General features: G+C 43.6%; 1 pseudogene; it reads right to left on the reverse strand.

Moving 5' to 3' along the window:
- Nucleotides 1-461: 461 nt before the first annotated feature.
- Nucleotides 462-2036, reverse strand: LOC133099878 (ubiquilin-3-like; annotated as a pseudogene).
- Between the last annotated feature and the right edge of the window lie 9824 nt (nucleotides 2037-11860).

Raw genomic sequence — 11860 nt, forward strand, 5'->3', positions numbered from 1 at the left:
GAAATTCATGCGTTCCCGGGGGAGCAAAAGCCAGGATCCCTTCAGTCACCCTGGAGTTGTAATAGGGTGGCTTGTGGTGATGTTAGTAATGTTGGTGGGGAACTGGGTTGTCCATTGAGCAGGCGTAGAGATAGTGAAAAGAATTCAGGATTTCCCCACCTCATGTTCAAATTTGGAAAATAGTCTGAGATTAGCATTATGAGAACAGGTGAAGCCCAGACCCAAGACCATATAATATGATCAATCCCTCCCCCCAAACAACAGTTTGGGCCCACCTGCCCCCAAATTGACAGCACACATAAGATCCAAGCAATCTTGCAGTGAGGGGAGGCTCTACAAGTGTGCATGTGACCTGAGCCAGAGGAATTCCCAAAATAAGCTCCTCCCCTCCCTCCCCTTCTCTTTCCTTTGCCTCCCTCCTCTCCATGGGGTGGTGCATTGTGGGCATCTGCTGGGGGGACCTAGGCCTCCGGTATTCCCAGCAGCCTCTCAATGGCAGCATGGATATCTCCACCCGTGGCCACGAGGGCCTGAAGATGGGCTTCATGACTAGCAAAACCCATGGCCTTCAGATGCTCCAGTTCTTGCTGGTAGCGGCCTTCAGTGAGGGGGGATGAGGACATTGAGGACCGGGTAGACCAGGCGCAGGCATTGGCCAGAGCGTGGAGGAGCTGAAGAACGGCCCAGGTGGGTTGCACAGGGTCTGCTCTGTGAACCTGTCCTCCAGCCCTAGTTTCAGAAGCTCCTTTAGCCTCATGTGGTCTGCCTGGATCCCATAAACAAGGTCCCAATGCAGGCACCTCCCTGGACAATATCTGCAGGCCCTTTTCTATCTGTATTCATGCCTGCAGTGCCCATGGGTTGGTGAGTATGGGAATGAGGGACATATGATGTCACAGGGGGCTGCCTGTTGCCAGCTGGTGGAGCAGAGCTGGATTCTGCTGCAGGACGTGTAAGGCTTTACGCAAGACAGAGGGTGACGGTCTCAGCCGACCGACCGGCTGGAGCGGCTTTCCCTATGGGCTGCTGGCTCTCCTAGGAGAAAAGACCCTGGCCTGAGTGTAAGTCTGACAGTCCAGTCCTGCACCCTGAATTAGCCTGGTTTGAAACCACGCTCCGGGACTGGACAACTACTGCTGCACTGACTTCCTGTGCCAACGGCCTGGCAGGTGCAAAGGTTGCGGGGACTGTGGTGGTGGTGTTAGTACTGCAGTGGGGATTGGCCCCCCCTCTGCAAGGCTCTGAACCTGGGCTGTGGCCTTTGGAGGCAACCCAAGTGACCAGAGTGGAGAGCCTGAGGTGCTGGATATCAGAGCAGACCGGACGCATAGCATCGTCACCACCTTGCACTGCCTTCAAGGCTTCCAGCTCCCGCTTGTCCGCGTGCAGTAGCTCCTGTTACTGGGCCGGGTTCTGCAAGTTTTCCAGAGCCTTAAGAGCTGGCTCGGGTTTCTGTACTGGTCTTGAGGATTCAGGAACATGGCTGGCATTGGCTGATTTCTCACTTGCCTTGAACCACAGGGTCTTCCAAGAACTGGCCCCCTCCCCCCACCCCCCACGGACTCAGGGGCAGCCAACAGGAGTTGAGTCAGCTGGCCAAGGAAGTCAGCTAGTTCAGGAGAGCGCTGGGTCAGCTGACCCAGCCTGACTAGCATCCTAGGCCTCTCCGAGGTGGATGGTTCAGAACGATGGGGGCAGTGGCCGGCAGGGCCTGGCAGAGCGCTGGGACCGGGCAGAGTTCCTTTCACACGGGTCCTCACCACCAGGTGGACCGTAGTGCCATCAAGGATGCCTCGCCGGCTCAGTATGTCTTGATCCCGAAGGATCTTTCCGGAGAAGATGAGCACCAGTCCGTCAGTGTCACAGTGAAGGCATTTGGAGATCTGTTTCTTAAAGTGGTGGATGCTGCTATTTTCTGCCAGCATAAATTCCTGGCAGTCTTGTGGTGTCTTGACAGACACTCTGATGATACGTGATGGTGGCTCCTGACCAGACACCAGCCAGCTGTCCCCTGCTTCTTCCCTAGCCCGTGCCATATTTCCTCAAGAGCAGAATTCAGGGGCCCCTGACGATCTGAAGAAGCCTAGATGTAGCACTGAGCACACCTGAGTGCAGGGACCAGTAGGTGTCCCATGATGTCCTCTCACCCAACTCCTGTGGACCCCACCTCCCAGTGTAGCCCTGAAGCCACCTGTCTCCCATGGGGTGGCAGCTGCCCTTCTCCAGAGCCAGCCTTAGGGGGATGTCAGTGATGAGGTCACAGTTGAGAGGTAGACGTGAATGGGGTAAGGGCAGTGGTCTCTACCACCTGCCTGAAGTTGGCTTTCTTTACCATTTGATTTAAGTAACAGTAGAAAAAAAAATTAAATGTTCCTGTCTAAAAACACGTTTCGCACCAACTTATTTCCCTGTTGAAAATCATACCACTTGAGTTTGATAGGTGAATATAGCTCAGCAGAAAACATACTAGCCTAAGAACTAGCTTAGGAAGTGCTAATTCTAGTCACCTATCTTCTACTAAATTTCTATATACCATCCATGGCCCAGTTGGGCCTCGTGTTGCTATTTCTATATGAATGGAATCAAGATATGTATAATTAGTCCTCCAGCCTCACTGGGGTCTTGAGGCAGCTTGCATCTCAGGCTCACCAGGCTGGGTAACCCATCTACATTGTTCTAAGAAAGACAGCATCATGGTCTCTGAGAATTTGGAAACAAAGTTGCTCCTAGAGAGATAAACTATGATCTCAACTCCCAGAGGGTCAGACCTAAGACAAGAGAAATTAATGAGAAAGTAAGGTTTGACTTTAGGTCTTTTTGACTTAAAATTATTTGATTTGAGGTATATTTGAGGAGGAGAATGTCACTTGGGAGGGGACATATTTCAGCTGTAAAAACAGATAATAGTGACTCTCTAAGGCACTGTTTTGACTCCTCCAAGCAAGTGAGCCCCAAGAGAAATGTCTAATCCCTGAAACAATTATATTTTTTACTATGAAGATGGATACATCAGGCTGTCTTAGGCTTTTTCCATTATATACTTGACCATTTTTTCTGATTCTAGAATTTCAAAGGACTACAAAGGTAGGATTTGGTTGTTTAGAATGCCAGGAGATTCTGTTAGATGTGGGCAACGTGAACTTCTTAAACTTCAGTTAGTTTGAATGAGTGTTTTCCATGTCCAACCCATATCAAGACCCTGATAAGTTGTCATTTCTGAGTTCAAAAGACTTTCTCAGTCCCAGTAAATTTCACAGAGTGATCCTCATGGCTGGCTGGCAGCCAGCAGCCTAGTGGGCCTCTCCTGGTAATGTCCAGGCCTCAGGACAACTTCTGTTATACAAATATCAGTACCAAACCCAATTCCCATTGGGGATTCCATTTGGATTGCCCTCAGCAGAATCAGATATTCAAATTAATGTTTCTGGCTTTTCCTTAGCTAGTATAGCTATTACATTAATGTGTAGCAGAGGTTGAAGAACATTCCAGGTAACAATTGTCTGGAATCACCTTTGCATATCTCATAGTTCCAGGAAGTTTTTTTTCCTCACAGTCTTTGAGGTGAACCATCCTTCATCTTCTCTCCTACAGGCTCTACTGTCAGTGTCTAAATGTCTCCTGCCCAAGTTGATGACCTTTCCCAGTCCATTTACAGACTTGTGTCTCAAGTAGGGGTCCTGACCACACAGCCCATTGAGTTCTTCGTCATAAGAACCACACTTTATTCTTCCTGAGGAGCTGGCATCATTTGACTATTTTTATATGGTACATACATTTCTTTTTTTTTTTTCATATTTTGTACTTTATTTTTTTAATTGGAGTATAGTTGCTTTACAATGTTGTGTTAGTTTCTGCTGTACAGCAAAGTGAATCAGATATACGTATACATATATCCCCTCTTTTTTGGATTTCCTTCCCATTTAGGTCACCAGAGATCACTGAGAAGAGTTCCCTGTGCTATACAGCAGGTTCTCATTAGTTATCTATTTTATACATAGTACTGTATATATGTCAATCTCAATCTCCCAATTTGTCCCACCCCCTCCTTCCCCCCTTGGTAACCATAAGTTTGTTCTCTACATCTGTGACTCTATTTCTGCTTTGCAAATAAGTTCATCTGTACCATTTTTCTAGATTCCATATATAAGTGATATTACACGATATTTGTTTTTCTCTTTCTGACTTACTTCACTCTGTATGACACTCTCTAGGTCCATCCACATCTCTGCAAATGGCACTATTTCGTTCCTTTTATGGCTGAGTAATATTCCATAGTATATATGTAGTACATCTTCTTTATCCATTCCTCTGTTGATGGTGTACATGTATTTCTTTTAAATTTATAAAATAAAATAATACACTCAATTTACTATTTATTTAATCAATTTAAAATTTACTATTAAGAAAAAAAGGGAGCTTGGAGTCTCTAGGGCCAAATAGCCCTGGTTTAAATCCCACAGTCACAATTTCATGACCTTTGACAAGTCTTTTACCCTTTTTAAGCCTACTTTTTATCATGTATAATATGGTCGTTTTCCACAGACTTGTTTTCAAGATTCAAGGAGATAATGTTTATAAAGTGCAACCCACAGTACCCGGCACAGAGCAGATACTTGTTAAATACTGAGTATTATGTCTTTTGGTTTGGGATTTCAAAGGGGAGGAAGGCAATTCACATGGAGATGGAAAGGCAAATGTTTGGTAAATAAATGTTTTCTTGGCAGTGCTGAGACAATGGGACACAGGGTTTTGATCAAATAGGACTTGCTAAGCTTCCCCCAGTTTACCACACCTAGTTCATATTATAATTTAGTTATTTATGCTGATAGTTCTTCTTCCTGGAACTGGCCCTTTATCTAAATTATTTTGGGCAATTGAGGAGGAGATAACAAGAAAAACTTCCTGAGTCTTATGTCTCTTAAAAATAATCAGCCTAAATTAATCCTCATGTTAAAGAGACGCATTTTGGAGTGGCAAATTTTGTTCTTTTATAGGACAAACCTGGAGCTGGCATATATTAGAACCCTTTGCTGCCATGATAAGGGGAATAATACATAGCAATGAACGGACTCGACTTTCTCTCCACAAACCTGATTCTCTCAGTCTCCCCCACATCAACTAACTTTACACCCAAGACAGTTAATGTCAGAACAGAATCTCAGACTTGCCATTTCCTCGAGTTCTCTGCTCTTCTAATAAAATTATCATTCATCCAAACACAGGAATCACCCTCAATTCCTCTCTTTTCACATCTAAGTTATCAGCAAGTACTAGGGGCTTTCTCTTCAAAGTATATCCTGAATCTGATCACCTCCATAGTTTCAATACTGCAATTGCCTCCTTGCTGGTTTCCCTACTTCCTTTCTTGGTCCACTTTTGACTAATTTCCACAGTGTGTTTTGTGCTGGTCTCAGTCTATCCATCACCAACGTTGTGGCTGGACCTGGCCTTGTGGTTCTTACTATGATTGCAAGAAGCCCTCAGTGATAACCATCAGGGAACTTTGAAAGAGACAAGGTTTCTTACTTACAGGTCCTGGAAGTTACATAGCACACTTGGGGCCACATGGCAATGTCGTGGGTAGAGGGAGAACAAAAGGGTCTGGGGTTCTTCTTTTATTAGGGTCAAGGGTGGGCACCTAGGATTTTACGGGTTCACTCTTTATTGGTGGATTTAAAACTTAAGAACAAAAATTTAAATTGTGGGAAGAGAAAAAAATAAGCGGCTCAAATAGTTATGGAAATCAACCGTAACCTCTAAAGCAAAGGAAATATCAGAGGGGGGTGCACCCTGACTCTTTATGTAGTCCTGTGGCTAGCAATGTGTTTTTGGGGAGATAGCCATCTTTCAAGTGGATGTCTCTTTGATTTGGATGCCTGGGCAACCAAAGCCCCAGTTAGGCTCTTGCAGTACAAAAAAAGATAAAGAAAAAAACTGTACCGGCTGACACTACAAGTAGCCAATGTGATCTTTTAAAAATATATTATAGATCAATTAACCTCAACTCTTTACCCAAAACCACCAAAGATTTTCCTATTACATTTGAATTAAATCTAAATGCCTTCCCAAGACTAAAATGCCCTAATAATTTGGCCCGTGCCTGACTCCATGACCCCACCCCTTGAGCACCCTGCTTCAGTCACAGCAGCCTTCTTGCATTCCTGCTTCTGCCTGCTTTTTAATTGATGTTCCTATTGCCTGGGAACTCTTGCTTTGGCTAACTCACATCTCTGCTTAAATGCTCTCTTGAGTGATGGTCTCCCTGATAAGACTCCAAAACAGTTCACTGTCGATTTTCCTCTTTAGCCTGTGTTTCTTCTTAGCTTCTCCCATGGCTTGAAATTATATTGATTACTTGGTGACTGTCCCCTCTCTGTTGGCTTCGTGAAGGCAAGGCTTTGTGATCTAGAACACCTCCTATCTCTGGGACATAGGACAGGACCTGGCATAGAGAGGGTGTTCAATTAATATTAGCTGAATAAATAAATGGATCTTTCATTCCTCCCTTTTCTTAAGCTTGCACACCCCATCTTATCAGAAAGTTTTATAAATTCAGTCTCCAGAACATGTTTTCAGTTGTCCACTTCTTGTCATCTGCCCCAGTGGAGAAGCCTAGTCTAAGCCAACACAGTCTCTCACCTGAATGACTGCAGGGGTCTTTGCCTGACTCAGCTGTCACCACAGCTACCCTCTCATTCACGCTCCACATAGATGAGAATAAAATCCACACTCACAGCAACACCCTGTGCGATCTTGCACTCACGTCTCTTTCCCACCTCACCTTGAAGCACTCTCTTTCTCATTCTCTCTACTCTGGACACACTGGCGTTCTTTCCTTTCCCTTCAAATGTATCGAGCTCTAACCAAACTCAGGGAACTCTTTGATACTTTCCCTTCTGCCTGAAACTTTCTTCCCCCAGCTCTCTGAATGTCTGGCTTCCTCTTATCCTTCGAGTCTCTGCATAAATACTCCCTTCAGAGAGATACGCTCTGACCCTTCTAAAATTATATCCCTCCTCCCCTTATATACACTAGCAAAATGCCTTGTTTATTCCCTGCATGAAGTTAATTTGAATTGTAATTCAATAATTATTTATATAATAGAAAATTATATAGACTAGAGATAAAAGGTGTTGTCTCTAGAAGCACTGGCCCAAATCCCAGCTCCTTCATTTATTAGCTGTGCAACCTTGGACTAGACCCACATAGCTATCCCTTGCTTTACTCATCTGTTAAATAGGTTAATAATAATACCTACCTTATAGGGTTGTAAGAATTTAATGAGTTAATAGGCATAGAGTCTATAGAACAGGCCGAGTTCTCAGTGAGTGCTCTGTGTTAGCTACTCTTTTCTTTCATTTTTTTTTTTTTTGGAGGTCTGTTATCTCCACAATATTGTAAGCTTCTTCAAGCAGGAACCATATCTATCTTGTTCACCATTGTATTCCTACTACCAAGCACATTTTCTGGCATATAAGAAGGGTTTAGGAATTATTTATTAAACTAATGAGTTCCAAAAGGCTGCTTAATAACTTGGAAAGTTTCATGGTATATTGTCATGTTGAAAAGGCAGGTTATAAAAGTCTATATACAATATAATCACAGTTTTGTAAAATATGTGGAAAGACAACCATCGTGTTATTAGCAGTGCTATCTGGGTAGTGGAATTATTGATGTTTTTTACATTCTTATTTTAATTATTTACATTATCTAATATATATATTATGCATAATATATATTATCATATATATATAGCTCAAACTGTGAAAATAAGTCAACTTACATTTCTAGAAAAGAGGTCTAATTAACTACTAAAAGAGTGGAAGTTTTATTTTTCAAGGATGCACATGTTTGCTTGCATGAGAATCAAAAAAACTGTCTAAAATAATAATTCATAGTGTAACTGGTGACAGCACAGTTTCACCACAGCAATATCCATTCTGAAAATATAATGCAAAAATTTTCACTCAAAATAACCAAGAACAAATGTAGTGCTTAAACCCGAGTAAGACTTATGTGAAGAAACTACAGTTCTTTCTACAGACACGAGTGAAACTTGAATGGAAACATTCTCATTTTAAAAGGAAAGACTGTCTCTTGCAAATCCCTCAATTCTCCTCTAATTTATGAATGTAATAGAAAGCCATTCAAGATCTCCTTTGGTCTTTTATGAAATTTGACATCTACTATAAAGTATATTTAGAAAAATAACCAAAATTGGACAATGGCATTTGGCAAAGGAATAATGAGTCAAGCATTGAGTGTTTTGTCATTAAATATTTCAAAGTTAAAATTGAAGTAGTAGATTAAATTAAAAAACACCAAAAATACATACACGTGTACACATATGCAGGATACGGTAAAGAAGATATTTCAATCCAGTGTAGATACTTGCAGGAGTCAGGGGTGCAAAAATTCTAATGAAATACCATAAATCGTACCCCTCTTCACTTTCTAGAGGTAAGGATTAAAGCATTAATTAACTTGATTTAGTGCAGCAGTTAAGAGTGTAGACTCTGGAAGTACACTAATTTCAAATCCTGGCTCTATTATGCAGGAGCTGTAAAACTTTAAGCAAAGTACTTCCTCTCTCTTTATGCCTCAGTTTTCCTCATCTGAAGTTAGGAATAATAATACTTACTTGCATTAAAGGACAATTGCATGGATTCAGATGTAAAGAGCTTGGAACAGGGCCTGGCTAGAGGAAAGCCTCAATAATTGTTATTTAAAATTAAGTGTAAGTAGTGAAACCCTAAAATATCTAGAAAAAAATGTACCCATGTATTTATGACAGAGATATTAGGGGAACATCTTTAAAAAATAAAGAACACAGATGCATAAAAGCACTTTCTGGTTTTTGGATAATACCTTTCTCTTAAACTGCTATCCAACTACCGGGCTGGCTATTTGTGATGCAAATCAGCTTTTCAAGCTTCACTGCTCTTTGGCTTTCTAAAAAATCTCTTGGTCTGAGGAAAGGGTACATTTTCTTTGGGAAGAGCAAGGTCATACTAGGCCCAATATGACCAAAACTATGACTCTGCTTCTCTTCCATCCACACAACCCCCTAGTGTGGGGTCCTTTCAAGGCCCAGATATGTGACTGAGACCACTGCTGATGTCGTGTGAGAGTCAGAGCAGGGACTGTAAATGGGACGTCTCTGGAGACCTGCCACTTCAGTAACATCAGCCTGCAGGCATCTCCTCCCCAAACGCCAACAGTCTTTATTTTCCCAAGCAGAAGCCCTGGTCCTCTGAGATTGTTTATTTGATTCATATCTACCCGGCCTCCTCAACCACTTTCTCATTCGGTCACTCATTTCTTCATTCATCATTCAACATTCATTTATTCAATCATTTATTGAATGTTTCCCATGTGCCAGGTCCTACATCAGCTGCTAGGCGGGGGACAGTGACCTTCCCCACCCCAGCAACCTCCTTCCTTTGGACACCACCACAGAGCTGAACGTGGAGCTGTTGAGTTCAGTCTCCAATGAGGCTAGAGCAAAGATTCCAAACACACAATCAACAGTTGAGGGCTCTCCATAGGAGAGGACCAGAAAACAATCCAATAAATGAGAACTCTCCTCTCTCCCCAGGACCTTTAGACCCAGATTCCCACCTACTGTCTGCCCTGGTGAGCTGGAATTTACGTCACATGAATCCTCAGGCTTTTCGTGGCCCAGATGAAAGGGAAATAAAAGCAACATTTCTTTCCCTGAATTTTTTCTCAGACCTACCTGGCCTTCCAAGGGTTGAAATTAGAGATTACAGTATACAACTTCAGCAGTCAGAAGCAGTCCCAGAGCCTTCTTAGTTGCAGGAAATGAAGAGGCAAGACTTTCATCTGCCTTTCCCCTAGCCCCACCATAAACAACAGTTCATTTGATCTGGACAAGCACTCCCTCACTGATGGGGAGTGAAGAGGACGTAGAAAGGAGGTTTGAAGCCTTGTGCTTTACCTAGAGATTAAAACATAAAACAATGGGAGAAAGTTGCCCCCAAAGCTCATTTCATCTCTAAGCCATGTGCTGGTAGCTAAAAGGTAAAGACAGGTTGGTCCAAGTATCCTAGGTTCCAGGCAAAACCTGTTTCTCCCTAAAAGGACCCCCAACACTGAGTCTCTGACTTTTAAACACACACCGTGGCCACTTTTGCTATAGTGGTATCCTCTTTCAAAGACCCTTTTCTTTCCTTGACAAGAATATAGCATTAGATTTTTGCTTGTTTGTTTATACCCCCATCGGTGATAAATCTCTAACAGACTGTGTTTTGTGTGTATGCTCACAAAAGTGTGCCCATGTGAAGGTGTATTAAAGGGTGAATATGCATTTTGTGTCAGTGTATTACTCCATAGCGTGTTTACCTGTGTGAGCCCACTGGCACATTTATTTGCTGGAAGGCATGGTTCACTCACTTGATTCATGAATTGTAACACTTTTGCCCCTGAAGCACATGGGTATTGGGAAGCATCCCTGAGGGCAAATGAGAATTTAGCCTGAGATGCTGAGAGCACCTCCTGTGTGCTCTGCACACCCTGCCTCAGCGCCTTTGTACATAATGGTTCTTCTGCTGGAATACTTTTCCCTCCCCTCTCGAGTCTTTACCTACTTCATTCTTACCACTTTTCAGATTTTAGGTTGGAGTACCTGCTCACAGAACCCTTCCCTCTCTCCCCAGACTAGACCAAGTCTCTGTTACGCTATTTCACAGTTCCCCGTCTTTTATAGCACTTATCATAGTTTGCGATTATATAAAATGAGTACTGTTTGAACAGTTCCAGCTACCGTCATACACTCCTGAGGGCAGGACCATGCCTCTTTTACTCACACTGAATTCCTAATCCCTAGCAGATTGCTGAGCACAGGGTAGGTCCTCAATTTCTGAGCTAGATATTGCAAGAAAGACAAAATCCACAACAAACTGGGTCCATGGCAGTGGAATCAACTATAAATCTGGCTACCAGGGACAGTGACTTTGTAAACTTGGTGAGATCAGGGAATCTTAGAACTCAGCCTGATTCTTGCTCTATTGCTATCCACTCAGAGATCAGAATCAAATCCCAAAAGTGAGAGCCACCTGTAGGATAGTGTTCAGAGGCAATAAAAATAAGAAGCTGTGCCCACTTTTCAGTCTGGCTGATGGTAGAGAGCCCCAAAGAACACAGAGTGCATGGTGGCAGCTCCTACAGGACACCAAATCTGGGGGGGACCTTTGGAAGGACACCAGGAAAGCTGCAGTCTTCAGCTCACCCTCCTCTGTTCCCCGTGCCTCTGAATCTTCTAACTTGAAACCTTTTGGTTTCCCATCCAAGCCCTCCCATCCATGCAGAGACAGCTCTTACCACCACCTCTTCTCCTCTACACCCCCCCTTGTCTCATAGCCCACAAAAAATCAGACTCAGGCAAGAGATGACACTGGAGATTGGATGTAATTGCATCTCAAGATAGGCATTAGCAGAGCTCAGACTGGGGTCCCACGATGCTACGGTGGCAGGGATGGCTGGGTCACTCACAGCACCCCTACCCCGTTCTGGCTCTCATTCTTCCCAATGACTCTGGAACAACATTGTCTCCACAGTAAAAAGCATCATAGTAAATTTGGTTCATAGTGCAGCTGCATTCAAGAATGGGGGAGTTAGGGTAGGGGATATGGGCGAAAAGCACAGAGGAAAAGATACGGTCTGAACCACTAGGGCTCCTTCAACTGCCTCAGCTTCTTCACAGCAGCATCTACGTCACCTCCGGTGGCAATGAGGGCCTGCAGATTGGCTTCAGGATTCAGAAAGCCCATGGTCCGCAATTGCTCTAGCTGCACCCGGAAGTGAGTCTCGGGCTGCAGCTGCTGGGGATTGGCGCCAG

The sequence above is a fragment of the Eubalaena glacialis genome, chromosome 10, assembly GCF_028564815.1.
Source record: "Eubalaena glacialis isolate mEubGla1 chromosome 10, mEubGla1.1.hap2.+ XY, whole genome shotgun sequence".
NCBI classification, from domain to species: domain Eukaryota; kingdom Metazoa; phylum Chordata; class Mammalia; order Artiodactyla; family Balaenidae; genus Eubalaena; species Eubalaena glacialis.